Here is a 21,157-nt window from a genome sequence, read left to right on the forward strand (position 1 = left end):
GGTTTTTATGTTGTCTTGCCTCAGCTCTCCTCCGCAGCACTGCTCTCAATGGCGCCAGCAAGAAAATCACTGGGGAAGAACAGGATGACACGCTCACTGCTGCAGCTCTGATTGGATGCAGCTCGGAGTGTGGCGTGCGTTTCACGGGGGGGAGGGAGGGAGGGGATGGTGCATACAGAGGGTACCGTAATGTAACGTGTAGCACAGGGGAATCACCTTCATTACAGTAGCAATCTCAATAGGGCTTATTTTTGGGGGATGGCTTATTTTAAAGGAATCTTACACAGTAAGGGGAGGGCTTATTTTTGGATAAGTCTTATTATCAGGGAAACATGGTAATTATATTTTTTATTTCATTAAAATATGAATAAAACAGCACTAGTCCCATTATAAAAAAATAAAATAACTACCGATAGTATAAAATATTTAGGAATCTATCTGCCAAGAAAAAATCAGGAACTATATGAGCAAAACTACAAAGCACTTTCCACACAAATAAAGTCAGATCTAATCAATTGGAAAAATATTAAATGCTCTTGGATAGGATGAGCAAATATGATAAAAATGACAATACTGCCTAAACTAATCCATTTATTTAGCACTATACCATTCAGACTCCCAAAAAAACTATTTTAATGACCTAGAAAAAATAACAACAAAGTTCCCATGGAAAAACAAAAGGTCAAGAATTTCAAGAGAACTAATAAAAAAAATCAAATAAAGGTGGCCTAGGTGTACCAGATTGAAAATTATATTATAAAGCAGTGGTTACAAAAACCATTTGGTATTGGCTAAGAAAGACTAGCTGATCAGTGGAATAGGTTAGGTTCAAAGGACAAAACAGTCAATAACTTTAATAATCAAGTGTTTGACAAACCCAATGACCCAGCTTTTGTGATAAGAACTCACTCTTTGACAAAAACAGCTGGGAAAATTGGAAATTAGTGTGGCAGAAACTAGTCATTGACCCACACTTAACACTGTACACCAAGATAAGGTCAAAATGGGTTCATGACCTAGACATGAATGAGATTATAAATCAATTAGAAGAACATAAGATAGTTTACCTTTCAGACCTGTGGAAGAGGAAGGCATTTATGACCAAAGAAGAACTAGAGATCATTATTGATCACAGAATAGAATATTTTGATTATATCAAATTGAAAAGTTTTTGTATAAACAAAACTAATGTAGACAAGATTAGAAGGGAAGCAAAAAAAAAAAAAAAACTGGGAAAACATTTTTACAGGCAAAGGTTCTGATAAAGGCCTCATTTCCAAAATATACAGAGAATTGACTCTAATTTATAAGAAATCAAGCCATTCTCCAATTGATAAATGGTCAAAGGATGTGAACAGACAATTCTCAGATGAAGAAATTGAAACAACTTCTAGTCATATGAAAAGATGCTCCAAGTCATTATTAATCAGAGAAATGCAAATTAAGACAACTCTGAGATACTACTACACCTGTCAGATTGGCTAGAATGACAGGGAAAGATTATGCAAAATGTTGGAGGTGATGTGGGAAAACTGGTACCTTGATACATTGTAGGTGGAATTGTGAATACATCCAGCCATTCTGGAGAGCAACTTGGAACTATGCTCAAAAAGTTATCAAACTGTGCATACCCTTTGACCTACCAGTGTTACTACTGGGCTTATATGCCAAAGAGATTTTAAAGAAGGGAAAGGGACCTGTATGTGCAAGAAGGTTTGTGGTAGCTCTCTTTGTATTGGCCTGCAACTGGACACTGAGTAGATGCCCATCAATTGGAGAATGACTGAATAAACTGTGGTATATGAATGTTATGGAACATTGTTGTTCTGTAAGAAATGACCAGCAGGATGAATTCAGAAAGGCCCGGGGAAACTTACATGAACTGATGCTGAGTGAAATGAGCTGGACCAGGAGATTATATACTTCAACAACAATACTATATGATGATCAATTCTGATGAACATGGCCCTCTTCAACAATGAGATGAACCAAATCAGTTCCAATAGAGCAGTAATGAATTGAACCAGTTACACCCAGCGAAAGCACTCTTGGAGATGACTATGAACCACTACATAGAGTTCCCAATCCCTCTATTTTTGTCCACCTGCATTTTTCATTTCCTTCACAGGTTAATTGTACATTATTTCAAAGTCTGATTCTTTTTGTACAGCAAAATAACTGCATGGATATGTATATATATATATATTGTATTTAACTTATACTTCAATATATTTAACATGTATTAGTCAACCTGCCATCTGGGGGAGGGGATGGGGGAAGGAAGGGAAAAATTGGAACAAAGGGTTTTATAATTGTCAATGCTGAAAATTTACCCATGCATATATCTTGTAAATAAAAAGAAATAGGTGAATTCCATTTATTTCTCATGAAAAGACCAGAGCTAAACAAAAAAATTGAACTCCAAATATAAAACTCAAGAGAAGCATAAAAAGGAAAAAAGAAAAGAAAAGAACTCTTGAGAACTGTATTTCTGTTATGGGTATACATAGAAAGTGCAAGTATATTTTGATTTTACTGTTATAATATAAAAAAGAAACTAGAGGTAAAAAAGGGAATGTACTAGGAAAAAAAGGGGAAAGTGCAGGTAAAATGAGGGAAATTACATTTCAGGAACAGGTAAAGAAAACCTACTATATTTGAGGGAAAGAAGGAAGAGGGATGAACATTGTGTGAGTCTTACTCTCATCAGATTTGGCTCAAAGAAAGAATATTAGACATATTTAGTTTCACTGAGAAACTTCTCTCACATTATAGAAAAGTGTGAGGGGAAAGGAGAAAAGGGAAACAGTAGGCTAAATAGAAAGAAAAACTGAAATTATAGGAGAAAGATATGAGAATCTCCAAAGCAGTGATATGCCAATCAAACTCCCAAGAAACTATTTTTAATGACCTAGAAAAAATAATAACAAAATTCATCTTATTATTTTTTCTGGAACAACAGAATTTAATCTGGAACAACAAAGAATTTCAAGGGAATTAATAAAAAAAGAAAAAAAATCCAAATGATAGTGGCCTCACTATACCAGAGCTAAAAAAGATATAAAGCAGTGGTCATCAAAATCATTTGGTACTGGCTAAGAAATAGAATACTTAATCAGTGGAATAGTGTGAGGTTCACAGGACAAAATGTCAATAATTATAGTGATCTAGTATTTGACAAACCCAAAGACCCCAGCTTTTGTGGTAAGAATTCACTATTTGACAGAAACTGCTGGGAAAATTGGAAACTAGTATGGCAGAAACTAGGCATTGATCCACACCTAAGATCATATACCAAGATAAGGTAGAAATGGGATCATAATCTATTCATAAACAATGATATTAAAAACAAATGAGAAGAATATAGGATAGTTTACTTCTTAGATCTGTAGAGTAGGAAGGAATTTATGACCAAAGGGAAACTAGAGATCATTATTGATCACAAAATAAATAATTTAGATTATATTAAGCTAAAAAGATTTTGTACAAACAAAACTAATGCAGACAAGATTAGAAGGAAAGCAATAAATTGGGAAAACATTTTTACATTCAAAGGATCTGAGAAAGGCCTCCTTTCCAAGATATATAGAGAATTGACTTAGATTTATAAGAAATCAAGCCATTCTCCAATGAATAAATGGTAAAAAAAAATATGCACAGACAATTTTCGTATGAAGAAATTGAAACTATTTCTAGTTATAAGAAAAGGTGGTCTAAATCACTATTGATCAGAGAAATGCAAATTAAGACAACTCTGAGATACCACAGCACACCTGTCAGATTGGCTAAGATAATAGGAAAAGATGATGATGAATGTGGGAAGGGATGAAGGAAAATGGGATTCTAATACATTGTTGGTGAAACTGTGAATGAATCCAACCATTCTGTAGAGCAATTTGGAACTATGCGCAAAGGGCTATCATACTGTGCATACCCTCTTATCCAGCAGTGTTACTACTAGGCTTATATCCCAAAGAGATCTAAAAGGAGGGAAAGGAATTCACATGTGCTAACATATTTGTGGCGGCTCTTTTTGCAGTGGCAAGAAACTGGAAACTGAATAGATGCCATCAGTTGGAGAATGGCTGAATAAATTATGATATATGAATGTTATGGGATATTATTGTTTTGTAAATGACCAACAAGATGATTTCAGAAAGGCCTTGAGAGACTTACATGGACTGATGCTAAGTGAAATGAGCAGAACCAGGAGATCATTATGCATGGCAACAACACTGTATGGTGATCAATTCTGATGAACATGGCTCTCTTCACCAATGAGATGATTCAAATCAATTCCAATTGTTCAGTGATGAAGAGAGCCATCTACACCCAGAGAGAGGATTGTGGGAACTAAGAGTCATTCACAACATAACATTTTCACTCTTTTTTTGTTGCTTGGTTGTATTTTATTTCTCATATGTGGCATGATATTTGCATAAATACGTATGCTTATATTGGATTTAACATATATTTCTACCATGCTTAATGTATATTGGACTATTTGCCATCTAGGGGAGAGTATAGGAAAAGGGGGGGGAGGGTTGGACTACAGGGTTTTGCAAGGGCTAATGTTGCAGAATTGTCTCTGCATATGTTTTGAAAAATAAAAAGCTTTAATCAAAAAAAAAAAAAAAAAAAAAACAACCCTAAGATATAATTTATCTAGATTTTAACACATTGAAGTTGCTTCTGTGATCTCTATCTCCTTAATCTTCATTTTCAACTTAGATTTCTTATATCACCTGTTGTCTTTAATTTGATATTGTATATTCCACCTAGCATTATTATTCATGTCTTTCTATGCATATCATGTTCCTTTGACTAAAATGTAAAAGTTGTTTTTGAAGGAAGAAATTATGTCTTATGCCAATTAGTACTGGATTGAGCCCCAGCAGGCCCTCTGTTTGTAGTTAGAAGCTGGAGAAGAAAAACAAGTTGTTGCCTACGAGGACAATTGAGGGGCTGAGAGTGTGGGGGGTTCCTGCTACTTGTTTTTACTCCTTGTTTTTTTCAGAAATTAGCCAATAGTTAAGAAACAAACATTTCCTTTGAAAAGGTCTAACCCATGAGTAAAGAATAAACATCTTCCACCACTATCACCACTGCTATCTTTCCTAATAAAATATTCATTTGGAATACCTCCCTTAGACCAATCATCTCTCTGATGATGTTTGATACCATGCTATTTTATATGACAATAAAGCCTTTTTCTTTAAGAAATCAATTCAGTGTCCAGGTAATTCTTACCTATAGAATCTGCTCTCCCACTAAAGTACCATTAGTACTTTAACAAATCATCTGATGAAAATAAGCATAAATAATATTTATTTTTATATCAAGATACATTGATATTTCCTACCTGTCTATCATATAGTAATAAAGTTTGGTATAAACTTACTATCCCTCCTATATGTAGCTATTTTGTTTATAAAATCCCTACTTACAGTTTGATCTTTAGTATCATATTTATGTGAAACTTATTAATTGGTTTAAAAATTTTAATTATGTAACAAAGTCCTATGGATTATTTTTATCTGGAACCTGAGATGAGATTGTTAGTGGATGTTTACTATTCCAGAAGATGATAGATAGAGCATAGTCATTTTTTAAAAGTTACTGGTTCTTGGAGCCATTATTTGAAGGACAACTTTATTAAAGTCTCCATCTAATAATTATTCCTTAGATTTTACACTCACTATAGAAAATATATAAAGACTATCTAGGTGGCATAGTAATAGTGTTCCAAGAAGTTGATAACATGAATAGGATGATTAGTGAATAGAGTGGGGAAGACTCAGAATTTGTGAATTCAAATCTTCCCTCAAATATTTACCAGCTGTGTGACTATAAGGCAAGCCATTTAATTTTTTGCCTTAGTTTCCTCACCAGTAAAATGAGCTGGAGAAGGAAATGGCAAACAATTTCAGTATTTTGCCAAAAAATCTTCAAATGGGGTCAAAAAGAGTTGGACATGACTGAATAACAATAAAGAATATAAAATATCAAGCCTACAGTTATGTCCTTAAAATGCAGCAAGGCAGAGACAGGTATAGAATATCACCATTAGAAAAGAAATGTTTGCAACCTGAAGTTTAAAAGAGGAAAATCATCCCTTTTCTACCTTTCCCATCATATTTGGTCCTCAGCTACTAACACCTACATAACCCTGCTCTAGTGCTTTTGTTTTATTTATCTCATGACTTCTGTGACTCGGCACAGCATTTTTCTATTTGGATCATAAATTGGACCTTGTTTTACCTCCTCTTCCCAGAAAAGTTCTTATGTTTTGTATTTTAGAATATTTAACTTTTTTCCCCATTTTCACGAGCAGAAATGTAGACCACAGAATATCAGAGTGATAATGAAGATGAACAAGATAGTCTTTGTTATTTGTATTTCAGTTTAGTTTTCAGCACATCATAGTGCCTTCAAATATCCTTAATTTATGTAAAAAGCTTTTCAAAAAAAGCTCTTTTTTCAAGTTTCTGAAATATTTTAAACTCATCCTTGTTTCAGTAGAAATGTCGTTTTACTGAAACAAGATTAAATATTGAAAATTTGTAGAAAGTAGTCATTCTTATTAAAACAACAACAAAGCAATCACTTTTTATGTTCTGTACATCAGGGCTTTAAGAGAAGGCTTTAATAGAAAATATAAGATATATATGGAGATGCATTTTAAAAGTTTTTAAACTTTTTTTTTCTGTAGTGTTTGGGTATTATTTTAGATCACAATATCACTGTTCAAATTGGTTTGGGTGATTCATGTTTGAAATATTTGATAATTGTTTAAACTTTTCTCCTAAAATAGAAATAAGATTTAGGAAACCTGATACAGGAAGAAGAGAATAAAACTGGGTGGCATTTGGGAAAATGCCTGAGATGATTTCAGTTTTATTCACTGATCTATCTTTCTTTCTTTCTTTCTTTCTTTCTTTCTTTCTTTCTTTCTTTCTTTCTTTCTTTCTTTCTTTCTTTCTTTCTTTCTTCCTTTCTTCCTTTCTTTCTTTCTTTCTTCTTTCTTTCTTCCTTCCTCCTTCCTTCCTTTCTTTCTTTCTTCTTCTTCCTTTCTTCCTTCCTTCTTTCTTTCTTTCTTTCTTCTTTCCTTCCTTCCTTTCTTCTTTCTTTCTTTCTTTCTTTCTTTCTTTCTTTCTTTCTTTCTTCCTTCCTTCCCCTCTCCCTCCCTTCCTCTCTCCCTTCCCCTCTCCCTTTCCCTTTCTCCCTCCTTCTCTCCCTCATTTCCTTCCTTCCTTTCTTCCTTCCTTCCTTCTTCCTTCCTTTCTTTCTTTCTTTCTTTCTTTCTTTCTTTCTTTCTTTCTTTCTTTCTTTCTTTCTTTCTTCTTTCTTCTTTCCTTCCTTCCTTCCCCTCACCTCTTTCTTTCTTTCTTTCTCTTTCTTTCTTTCTTTCTTTCTTTCTTTCTTTCTTTCTTTCTTTCTTTCTATCTTTCTTTCTTAATAAAAGTGAAAGGGAAAATTTCATGACAGTGACAAATGATGAAAATCATGCCAGTTTTATTTACGAATGGTTGTTTATTGCTGTGTAGAGATATGCATGGAGCTTTGATGATATTCTCACATTATAGATTTGAAGCACATTCCACATTTAGTTTCAAGTTTGGTCAATAAAGTTATCATGTAATTATCATCAACTGGTATTTAATAATTAATTGTTACCTCTAGGGCTGTCTGAGGACTGAATACAGTATTTCATATGAAACTGAAGTCTGGATTTGTCAGTCAGGAAGGGGAGGGGGAAAATAATCAGTGCCAACATGAATAATTGAGCTTTAATAATTTTTGCTGCATTTAGAAATCATTTCCCACACTTGTTACATGACCAAAGTGCCTGCAGCTCCAAAGTTGATCAGCCTCATCTTAAACTTGCTGGAATTCCAATCTACAGGTGGAAATGAAACAATTTACAAATTCTCTAGTATAAATCTAACTCAAATGAGATCCAAGTAAGAAAAAGATTATACTGTTCATGCCAAGATACTCTCAGATCATCAGCAAATGAAGGGGGCACTGAGTTTGCAGTCAGAAAACTTATGTTCAAATCTTATCTCTGCTAATTAATTCTAGGGTGACTTTGACCAACTTGTTTCACCTCTCTTTGATTCACTTTACTCATCTACAAAATAAAGTGATTAGACTCAATAAAGTTCAAAATTCCTCTGTATCCTGTGAGCCAATAGGGTATTAATTCTGTTTCTTTTTTGTCTTTCTTTTCCTAGTTCCTAGTATAGTGCTTGGCATATTGGAACTTAACAAATTCTTTAGGATAGATTGATTTTATACTGTAAACTCCTTGAAGTCATAAATGACTTCTACTTTGTGTTTCTCTTATTATTTGACTTCTATTAGGGGCCCAACCATTTCTATCTTAGTGAATAAATTTTCATGGATCCAATTTAAGATATATCATCTTAAATCTTTTTTTATAGTGACTGATGTAAGAGCAAATTTTCAGAGTGTTTTGGAGACAAAGGCAGTAGAAAGTGTTTTGAATTATTTCACATCAAAAGATCAAATAGACAAAGATATTAATGATTTGTCAAAATGTCAAATGTTATTATCTTCCAATATAATGAAGAAAAGATGGCTTTTCTCCCGATTTCAAAGCCTATTGAGTGGGCAGTGTCCATATAAGGGATTGTGATGAACACCTTGAGTGGACAAAAAAGAGAATCTTTTGTTTCAAGAGAAAGAATCCTTTACCCCTTGTAATCTTAGCCGAGTAACAATTACCTGGTCCTCAGATCTTCATCTACAAAATAAGGGAGATGGCTCAAATGACGCCTTTGACTTTTTACTTCTAAATATATAACTAGTAACGTCTGGATATCTCTTTCCTCATTTGTAATTGAAGGATGATGGATGACTGGTAAGGACCTTTCAGCTCTAAATCTATTGTCATATAAGAGACAAATTCCCAGAATAATATATTTCTTCTGAGTGTTATAGTGTCTACTAAAAGATAGATTCCCAGTCATTGGAGGCTACATAACATCTAGTACAAAAAACAGATTGGAGAATGATGATATGATAGCTCAGATCAAAGGTTATAACACTATGTCCATTTCGTAAATGTTAAGTGAGTAAGAACTTTAAAGGACCTCGGCCAGTTTTAAAATATGTTTTTTTTTTTTTCAGTCATCCCAAAATCCACATACTTTTTTGCCTGCACAAATTCAGAATAAAAATAATACAAAATAGGAGCTTGTTTTAAACATGTTTAGTAAAGCCCCCCCCCAAAAAAAAGTCTGTGTTGGCCATACTATAAAGTTTGATAATAAATACCCACAAATGAACTTTATATATATACGTGTATGTGTCTGTGTGTATACATACCTACAAATTATATTTATGTGTATATATACAGATTAAATTATAGATGTTTTAGTACATTTACATATGTATAAAAGCACACAATAAATGTGTATATACAAATATATATGCTTGACATACATATATACACACAATATGCATGTTTCTATAAGTATTTGTATGTATACAGATATACTGTATGCATGTATCTCTATACAAACTATATAAGTATTATTTATATGCATATTTACATACAGCCACATATATTTATATACAAATCTATGCACTACATGTATATCTATCTACATGTAAACAAATATATGAATACATACATATATGCATATGTGTTTATATTTTATCATCAGTCCTTTGGAATATTAATTGATTACGATGTTGCTCTAGGTTCCTAAGTTTTTTGATTGTTTATCTTTACAATATTGATATTGCTATACATATTATTCTCCTTGTCCCTTTCACTTCATTCTGTATCAGCTCATAATATTCTCTCTAGACTTCTCTGAAATCTTCCCCTTTATAATTTTTTATAGAAAAATAGCCTTCCATCATATTTATATGCTATATTTTATACAGCTAGATTGAAAAGCACCCCTGCAGATAGCAATTCTTTTCAACCTCAAAAAGAAATGTATGGATTTGGTATATCCTGAGTTTATTTTGCTTAGTATTAACCTCTCCCTTAATCCCTCTCTATCTGTCCCTTTTTCTTTCTCCTGTTTTTTTTTTTCTCCCATTTTATTGTTTCTTTAAGTGTATTTACATACCCAATTATGTATGTATTTTTCTGGCTTCTGACTAGTTCAAATTAGAGTGAACTTCAAAGGCTAGCCTCTGTCTTCCCCACTTTATCCTTATTTGTTTATGCTGCTAATTATATAATTTCCCCTAACCCTCTTCTCTTTCCACTCCCCATTATTTTCTTCTCCTCTTCTCTTTCCATTTTTCTTTTAACATCATTAATATATTCCAAAATCATCCTCTTCTCTTTCAATTCTTTTTTTTTCTCTTCAGATTGTTTTTAAGATATATTGTTATGGCTATCTTATATTTTCTTCCATTTTTCAGTCTTTTGATTTTATTTTAATAATACTTAGTATATCATGAAATCACTGGTTTTTATTTGTTTTCCAGCAGAATTTTCAGTTTGCTGCTTGGGCAGAATTTTTGTATCTTTTATGCCAAACTCAAAATTCCACTTTCAATGTTCTCTCCTGTTGCTTTCATTTCTATTCTATTCCCCCCTCTAGCATTCTCATTTCATTTATTTAAAAAAAGTTGAACTCATTAAAAAAGAAAAAGAAACCACATCTTTCATCTCTTACATGAATTCTAGCTTCATTTCTGCCTTATCTATCTATCTATCTATCTATTTTCCTTAGAGGCTATGTGTGTATTTATGTTTTATGGATATTTTCCTCTTTAGGTTTATGTCTTAAGAGCCTTTGTTACTATAATAGTTTGTTTTTATTGTGAGAAACTTTTTTCTTTGCAAATTTTTCCAGTCTACTTTCTGACTTCATACATGATGTTAGGTCTGGCCTATATAGAGAGGCAAAGTCTGGTCTGATTCTATTGCTACTATTTTGAATTTTTGTTTTACTTTAAATCTTGAGGAATATCTCAGATGGGCAATTAGTATTCCTCAAATAGTCTGATGTAGGACAAAGTCTGATCATTACCCCATCATCATTTTTCCTGATGAGCTCTAAAAATTTCTGGTTTGGATTTTGGGTTTGAACACCAATGGAATGACTACTGTAGATTCAGTATCTGTTAATTGGGAAGCTCTGCTGAGTCAGAGGGACAGAACTCCTGGTTCTCCTTTGGTTTGGAATTCCTGCCATGATTATTCCTCTATAGACTTCATACTAGGCTGAGACTAGAAGTGAGGCCCTTCTCTGCTTCTAGGATCTGAAGTATATGGAAGCTCATGAATTTTCTCTACCCTAGATATACAGGCTATGTGCATTATTCAATGTGGTATTCTCTTCTTTTGTATAATATATGATGGTTCTCTGGGAGCAGGTTTCTTGGGGAAGTTTTCTGGAGGCAGCCTTAGTTTCAGTTCAACATAATAATCACTCCCTTATAATAACCCAGTCCTTTATTATGTCCTTCAAAGTCTTGAACTTCAGCCCCTAGCTCCCTCCGAATGTCTCCAGCCAGCACAAAAGTGGAATATGGAATGAATCTGTCTCTGCCTCCAAGAGTGGACTTCTGTTTAGGCTTCTGTGTTTCTGTCTGGGCTTCTGTCTGGACTTCTGTGTCTGGGCCTGAGAGCTTCTTGCTTATATGCTGTACACTGAGTACACACCAATCATTATATCACTGGGAAAAATTATTTGTTGTAGGATTAAATCGATTCTAAACTAGATTTAAACACTGTCTCCTCAATTCCATTTAGTACCTTGTTTCAAGTTCTGGCCCATAACATCTCCTTGTAGGATTAGATCAATCATACTGAACCATGCTAAATTAGATAATTATTGTCTCTATCAATTTTAATGACTTAACACTTTGTAAGGATTCCAACAATTCAATAGGACAAAATAAATGTGTTTTGACTATAATGAAATGGGCAATTATTAAGATACCATAGGTGTGTGTTTTAAGATACCAGATAATTCATTTATTATCTTTTGAATTCTTGTCTTATTTCAAATCTCATGATCCTTGGCCTGGAAGGTACTCTGAAGGATCATCTTTTTTATTTCCTACTTTCATAGAGGATCACATTAAAATATACAATCATGTCATAAAAGTGGCTTCCCACTGTCTGATGACCAAGACTGGTACATTTCATTTATCCTCCAGGATTATCTGGAAGCAAAGTCAGTCAATCAACATTTATTAACCTCCTGCTATATGCTTGCCATTGTGTTATACAGTAGGGATCCAAGAAAAACAAAAGACAGTTTCTGCCTTTAATGAAGGACAATAACAAATAAAATGAAGCAGAAGAGGGATGGAATTAGAGGAGGGGAGGCATGAGAAAGGAGTTTCAGATTCCTACTGATAGAAAATAGAGACAGCTGACCCAGGCTCCATTTTAAGAAAACAAGGTTCTCATGAGGCATGAGTTCCAGGACTGAAGTGATCTTGCAGGAGGAAGCAGTTTATTTTTTATTTACTTAATATTAAATAATGACTTTTTATTTTATCTTTGGTCTTTTGTTTGTTTTGCTCATTATTGGCTACAGGAACTAAAAGGCAGGGAGAAGAAGGCAGTCATTCCAGCTCAATTCATTGTGACTTTTCCATGGGTGAACAAGATCTTCACCCTTTCTGAATGCATCTAGAAAGAAAGAAAAAAGATGCTTCCAGTCCAATAATTTTAAAGATGCATTTGGTTGTTTTGGCTGTATGACCAATGGAAATGGTTGGTAGAGGAACTCTGCATATCTTCTGACTAGAATCTTCCATGTGGGTGCCTCCATTTTAGTTGATTTAGGCATGTGCAAAGTAAAACCTCATTATATTGTTTTAAATAACCTTTACAGAAGGAAATGAAACAGAACTGAATTCTATTTTATTCTGTTCAAAAGAATTGAGCATGCATTCCTATAATCTTGCAGAGTAAATATAGCAATACAGTTGTAAATAGTTTTTGTTGATTATTTTTTAGTCATGTCCTAAGACCATTGGAGTTTTCTTGGCAAAGATATTGAAGGGGGTTGCCATTGCCTTCTCCAGCTCATTTTACAGATAAGGAAACTGAAGCAAACAGGATTAAATGACTTGTCCAGGGTCATATAACTAGTAAGTGTCTATTGGCATTCTAACCACCATGCCCTTAGATATCCCTATGTATACCAGAGATGAGTATATTGTTCTTCCTTCCTTTAATTTTATGTTGGTGAATTGGTTTCAAGACAAAAACCTAAGGATTTTGAGAAATCAGCTTCACTAAGTTGATTATAGGGCAGATTCTGAAATCTAAACTTTTAGATTGGCCAAATCTTGAGGTCACATCCTGAGCTCTTGGCAGGAGGAACAAAATGAGTAAGAAGAATTGACTTTTATTAAAAGGTTTTCTATATGCTTTTCATTTATTATCTCATTTTGAATCTCAATAATTCCATAAAGTAAGTGCCATTTCTACAAACACACACACACACACACACACACACACACACACACACACACACACACACCTGTTACAGAAGAGAAAATGAAAATTAAGAAAGATTAAGTGATTTTTTTTTAGGATCTCACAGCAAGTAATTATTTGTAATCAAGTTCAGGGTAGGATTCCATTCACTATACTGAAATATGTAGAAGAATTAAGAGACAGAAAACATAGCAGAGCATGAAAACAAAAACTATTCAAATGATCAGTTAGGTTGAACAAAGAAGCTGAGAGATCAGAGGAACAAACCAAGAAAAAAATGAAGGGAAAACTTTTGAGTCAATATTTCATATATTTAGGGATGGTAAAACAAGAAAAGGAGTAAGAAAAAAAAAATAGACCCACTAAGGCCCTTTGGGGTCAGTTCAGTTTCATGAGGCTCTCTCATTCATGATTTTTTTTTCTTTAGCCAGGCTTCACAACCTAACTCTATTATCTTTACAACTCTATTATCAAATTAATGGGCTTGATTAAATACTCACCAATTTTCATAAAAGATCAAGAGGGGTATAAATATGTCTTTTCTTTTAAAGTGTCCAAATAAGGTAGTTCTCTCTCTCTCTCTCTCTTTTTTTTCTATTGCTATAATTAAATATCTACATGCCAATTTTATGATTTCATAAATTATACTTTATACATGATTATTTTGTTTTGATCTTGAATTTCTCACATACTTATTCTAAAATACTAAATAATGATTTTTTAAAAGACAAAAATATCACTGGATTATGATTAAAGTAAGATATATGGTATTTCATTTATTTTAAATAGTAATAATATAAGGAAGAATCAATTTCACTGAAAATACAAATCCTGTTTATTTTAAGGGACTAATTAACAACTGAGAAACAAATGGGCCTTTTTATTGGGCATATTAAAGAAAACAAATGAACTACTCTAGGAACAAGAAATCAGAATTTTAGTCTGAACATTATTGAAACTTCATGATATATTTCTCTGTAGGTCTGAACATTATTGAAACTTCATGATATATTTCTCTGATATATGCTAAATATCTAACATTCAATTTCTAGCATTAGGAGTGCCTATAAAGAGAACCACAAATGTATAAGTTCTAGATCTTCTTACATAATCTAATCCAAAGCTTCCTCTAAGTTTCATGTACATTCTTAGCTCCTGTACAAACTCTTATCCCCTCTTTAGACCCTAATACTCTTTCTTTCAATAGTCCCATACAAATTATTATCTATCACTCTCTCTCTCTCTGTTCCTGTCCATCATTTATTTATTTATTTATCTATACATCATCATCTCTCTCTCTCTCTCTCTCTCTCTCTCTCTCTCTCTCTCTCTCTCTCTCTCTTTCTCCAATTCTATCTATCTATCTATATCTAATTTATCTGTCTGTTATAATGGGATAACAAGCAATCTTAAGGGATGAGAAATTTTTATTACGTCTATACTTTCTCCTAGCAACCCTACACATCTGTTTTGGAGTGGCAAGAGTATATATCTTAGCACCTAATTGACAGATGAGTACTATGTCTAGATCACCATCTTCCTACCCTAAAGATTTGTTCGATAATGAAACATTGTATATCCCTTAGCACAGAAAAAATACTATCTACATAAATATTCTTCATTCTATGTATTCTTCACATTTTATGTTCTTTATTCCATTTGTGTTCAGTGATAACATCAAGGTTATACATTTTTATATTCATAGTTGCTTTTGATTTCTAAGGTCTTTATAGTTTATTGCACACTGATATATAGCAATTTTATGAATAGACTAAGGGAATCTCAAGAAGACAGATTCTGAGTAATGGAGCTGCCTCTCCCCATGTTATATAAAAGCAATCTATAACACTAACTTTCTTTTTCTATTTTTTGCTGTTCTTTTTTATTTTTATTTTTCATTAGAGCTTCATTATATAAAAAATGGGCAATTTTTCAACATTGACCCTTGCAAAACTTTCTGTTTCAACTTTTCCTCTCCTTCACCTCACCCCCTCCCCTAGATGGCAGATCATCCTATACATGTTAAATATGTTAAAATACATGTTAAATACAATATATGTATATGTATATATATATATATTTATACAGTTATCTTGTTGCACAGGAAAGATCAGATTTAGAAAGAAGGTAAAAATAACCTGAGAAGAAAAAAAATGCAAGCAAATAGTAACAGAAAGAGTGGAAATGTTATGATGTGGTCCATATTAATTTCCCAGTGTTCTTTCTCTGGGTGTAGCTGGTTCTGTTCATTACAGAACAATTGGAACTGATTTGGATCCTCTCATTGTTGAAGAGAGCCACGTCCATCAGAATTGACCATCATGTAGTATTGTTTTTGTAGTGTATAATGATCTCCTGGTTCTGCTCATTTCACTTAGCATCAGTTCGTGTGTCTCTCCAAGCCTCTCTGTATTCATCCTGCATCATTTTGTATAGAAAAATAATATTCCATAACATTCATATACCACAATTTATTCAGCCATTCTCCAATTGGTGGGCATCCTTTCGATTCCCAGTTTTTAGCCACTATAAAAAGGGCTGGCACAAACATTTTTGCACATATGGGTCCCTTTTCTTTCTTTCTTTAATATCTCTTTGGAATATAAGGGCAGTAGTAACACTGCTAGATCAAAGGGAATGCACAGTTTGGTAACTTTTTGAGTATAGTTCCAAATTGCTCTCTAGAATGGTTGGATTTGTTCACTATTCCATCAACAATGCATCAGTGTCCCAGTTTTCCCACATCCCCACCAACATTCCTCATTATCTTTTCCTGTCATCTTAGCCAATCTGACAAGTATGTAGTGGTATCTCAGAATTGTCTTAATTTGCATTTCTCTGATCAACAATGATTTGGAACACCTTTTCAGATGATTAGGAATAGTTTCAATTCCTTCATCTGAAAATTGTCTGTTCGTATCTTTTGACCATTTATCAATTGGAGAATGGCTTGATTTCTTATAAATTAGGGTCAATTCTCTATATATTGTGGAGAGAACCTTTAGCTGTAAAAATGTTTTCCCAGTTTATTGCTTCCCTTCTAATCCTGTCCGCATTAGTTTTATTTGTACAAAAGCTTTTTAACTTAATATAATCAATTTTTTTTATTTTGTGATTAATAATGACTTCTAGCTCTTCTTTGGTCACAAATTCCTTCCTCCTCCACAGGTTTGAGAGTAAATGATCCTATGTTCTTCTAATTTATTTATAATCTCATTCTTTATAGTAGATCATGATCCCATTTTGACCTTACCTTGATGTACTGTGGTAAGTATGAGTCAATGCCTAATTTCTGGTATATTAATTCCCAATTTTCCCAGCAATTTTTGTCAAATAATGAATTCTTATCCTAAAGGCTGAAGTCTTTGGGTTTGTCAAAGACTAGATTGCTATAGTTATTGACTATTTTGTCCTGTGAACCTTACCTATTCCACTGATCAACTAATATATTTCTTAGCCAATACCAAATGATTTCAGTGACTGCTGCTTTATAATATAGCTTTAGATCAGGTACAGCTAGGCCACATTCATTTGATTTTTTTTAATGGTTCCCTTGAAATTTTTGACCTTTTGTTCTTCCTGATGAATTTTGTTGTTATTTTTTTCTAGGTCATTAAAAGAGTTTCTTGGGAGTCTGATTGGTATAGCACTAAATAACTAGATTAGTTTAGGTAGTATTATCATCTTTATTATATTCACTCGATCTATGCAGGAGCACTTAATATTTTTCCAATAGTTTAGATCTGACTTCATTTGTGTGAAAAGTGTTTGTAGTTTTGCTCATATAATTCTTGACTTTCCTTTAGCAGATAGATTCCCAAATATTTTATACTATCGACACATTTTAAATGGGATTTCTCTTTCTATCTCTTGCTGTTGGATTTTGTTGGCGATGTCTAAAAATGCTGATGATTTACGTGGATTTATTTTGTATCCTGCAACTTTGCTAAAATTGTGGATTATTTCTAATTGCTTTTTAGTAGAATCTCTGGGGTCTTCTAAGTATACCATCATATCATCTGCAAAGAGTGATAATTTGGTTTCTCATTACTTACTCTAATTCCTTTATTTCTTTTTCATCTCTTCTTGCCGAAGCTAGCATTTATAATACAATATTGAATAGTAATGGTATAGTGGGCAACCTTGTTTCTGATTTTACTGGGAATGGTTTTAGTTTATCACCATTACATATGATGCTTACGGATGATCTTAAATAGATGCCTTTGACTATTTTAAGGAAAAGTCCATGTATTCCTATGCTCTCTAGTGTTTTTTAGTAGGAATAAGTGTTGGATTTTATCAAATGCTTTTCCTGCATCTATTGAGATGATCATATGTTTTTTGTTAATTTAGTTATTGATATAGTCAATTATGCTAATAGTTTTTCTAATATTGAACCAGCCCTGCATTACTGATATAAATCCTACTTAGTCATGGTGTATTATCCTGGGAATGATTTTCTGTAGTCTTTTTGCTAAGATTTTATTTAAGATTTCTGCATTGATATTCATTAGCAAGATTAATCTATACTTTTCTTTCTCTGTTTTCATCCTACCTGATTTAGGTATCAGTACCATGTCTGTGTCATAAAAGGAATTTGGGAGGACTCCTTCATTCCTTATGTTTTCAAATAGTTTATATAGAATTAGAGTTAATTGTTCTTTAAATGTTTGGTGGAATTCACATGTAAATTCATCTGGTCCTGAGAATCTTTTTTAAGAGAGTTAATTAATAGCTTGTTCTATTTCTTTTTCTAAAATGGGAGTATTTAACCAATTTACTTCTTCCTCTGTTAATCTGGGAAACCTATGGTTTTGAAGATATTCATCCATTTCATTTAAGTTATCAAATGTATTGGCATAAAGTTGGGCAAAGTAACTCCTAACTATGACTCTAATTTCCTATTCCTTAGTGGACATTTCTTGCTTTTGATTTTTAAGACAAACAATTTGATTTTCCTCTTTCCTTTTTCTAATCAAATTTACCAAGGGTTTACCTATTTTGTTGGTTTTTTCATAAAACCAACTCTTAGTTTTATTTATTAATTTGAGGGTTTTTTTTACTTTCAGTTTATTAATCTCTCCTTTTATTTTTAGAATTTCAAGTTTAATAATTTATTGGGGGTTTTTAATTGGCTCTTTTTCTAGCTTTTTTAGTTGCAAGCCTAATTCATTGATCTTCTCTTTCTCTATTTTATGCAAGTAAGCCACCATAGATACACTTATTAACACTTTGGCTGCATCCCAAATATTTTGATGCATTATTGTCATTCTTTTGGATGAAATTATTGATTGTGTCTATGATTTGCTGTTTCACCCAATCATTCTTTTGATTTCTTTTTGATCTATTTTCCTCTGGCCCTTTATTGAACATAACTTTTATTGAATCATTATCTGAGAAGAATGCATTTATTATTTCTGCCTTTCTGCATTTGAAGTTGAGGTTTTTAATATCCTAATATATGGTCAATTTTTGTGAAGGTTCCATGAACTGCTGAAAAGAAAGTGTCCTCCTTTCTGTCTACATTTAGTTTTCTCCAAAGATCTATTTTCTAGTGTTCTGTTTACCTCTTTAACTTCTTATTTATTTGTGGTTTGATTTATGTAATTCTGAGAGCGCAAGGTTGAAATCTCCCACTATTATAGTTTTGCTCTCTGTTTCTTCTTGCAGCTCTCTTAACTTCTCCTTTAGGAATTTAGATGCGGATACCACTTGGTGCATATATGTTTAGTATTGATATTGATAGATTATCTATGCTACCTTTTAGCAAGATATAGTTTCCTTCCTTATCTCTTTTAATTAGATTAATTTTTTTGCTTTTGCTTGATCTGAGATCAGGATGCCTACCCGTGCTTTTTTGGCTTCATCTGAAGCATAGTAGATTCTACTCCAGCCTTTTACCTTTATTCTATATATATCACCCTGCTTCAAGTATGTTTCCTTTAAACAACATATTGTAGGATTTCATTTTTTAATCCAGTCTGCTCTCTGCGTCCGCTTTATGGGAGAGTTTACCCCATTCATATTTATAGTTAAAACTACTAATTCTGTATTTCCTGCCACCTTATTATCCCCAAATTATGCTTTTCTCTTTCCTTTGCCCTTTATCCCCTTCCCCAGTATTAGTCTTATGTACACCACTTGCCTCCTGAAGCTCTTCCTCTTTAGAATTCTCTCCACTCCTTGAAGTCCTTCCCCTTTTCTTAAACCTCTTCCTTACTATTTCTGTATTCTATTCTTTTTGCCCTAACTCTTCCCTTTTCATTTTTCTCCTCCCACTTTTCAATGAGGTGAGAGAAGTTTCCATGTAAACCAAATATATCTAATATTTTCTTTTTGAGCCAAATCTGATGAGAGTTAAGATTCAGATTATGTTCATCCCCAACACTTCCTTCCCTCAGATATAATAGGTTTCCTTTGCCTCTTCGTGAGATGTAATTTCTCTCTTTTTACCTCCACTTTTCTCTTTTTCTGGTACAATTTCCTTTCCACATCTAGTTCCTTTTTTATAACACTAAAATCAAATTATACATGTACTCTTTATGTATACCAATAACAGAAATACAGTTCTCAAGAATACTTTTAACCTTTTTATGCTTCTCTTGAGTCCTAAAATTGGAGGTCAAACTTTTTGTTTAGCTCTGTTTTTTTCATCAGGGATAAATGGAATTCACCTATTTCATTGAATGTCCACTTTCTTCTGTGGAAACAAAATGCTTAGTTTTGTGGGATAGTTTATTCTTGGCTGTATAACAATTTCTTTTGCCTTTCAGAATATCAGCAAGCCCTTCAATCCCTTAAGGTGGATGCTGCTACATTCTGAGTAATCCTTATGGTGGCTCCTCGGTATTTGAATTTTTTTTTTTTCTGGCTGCTTGTGGTATTTTTTTCTTTAGTCTGATAGTTCTGGAATTTAGCCACAGTATTTCTTGGAGTTTTGATTTGGGGATCTCTTTCAGTAGGAGATCCATGAATTCTTTCAATGTCTATTTTGCCTTCTGTTTCTATAACATCTGGGCAGTTCTCTTTGATGTTTTTCTGAAGAATAGTGTCTAGGCTCTTTTTTTCATCATGATTTTCAGGGATTCCAATAATCCTTAGATTATCTCTCCTAGATCTATTTTGTAGGTCTGTTGTTTTCTCAAGTAGGTTTTTTACCATTTTTTCCTACTTTTTAATTTTTTTTTTTTTTGGTTTTGCTTGACTGATTCTTGGTGTCTTCTCAAGACATTCATTTCCCTTTGTTCAAATGTGATTTTTAATGAATTATTTTCTTCAATAACTTTTTAAAATTTCTTTTTGTATTTGTCCAATTGAGAGTTTAAAATGAGTTTGTTTTGTTCTATGGAATTTTTTTCCATTTCACCAATTTTTAAAATATCTATATTTTCTTTTTTTCCAATTCACAAATTCTGTTTTCCTTGGAATTGTTTACCTTTTCCAATTCACAAATTCTGTTTTCCTGGGAGTTGATTTCTTTATCCACTCTATCTTTTAATGACTTTTCCTGACTCTCTTGCAAAGCTTTCCTTTCCTTTCCCCATTTTTCATCTAACTTTCTTTTAAGATCCTTTTAAATTTCTTCTATGAGAGTCTTGTATGATGGGTACCAAATCATATCCACCTTTGAATCTAGAGACAAACTGCTTTTAGTCTGCTCTCTTTTGAAGTTTGAAGTTTGCTCTCTTTCCATATAGA

The sequence above is a fragment of the Antechinus flavipes genome, chromosome 1, assembly GCF_016432865.1.
Source record: "Antechinus flavipes isolate AdamAnt ecotype Samford, QLD, Australia chromosome 1, AdamAnt_v2, whole genome shotgun sequence".
Classification (NCBI taxonomy): Eukaryota; Metazoa; Chordata; class Mammalia; order Dasyuromorphia; family Dasyuridae; genus Antechinus; species Antechinus flavipes.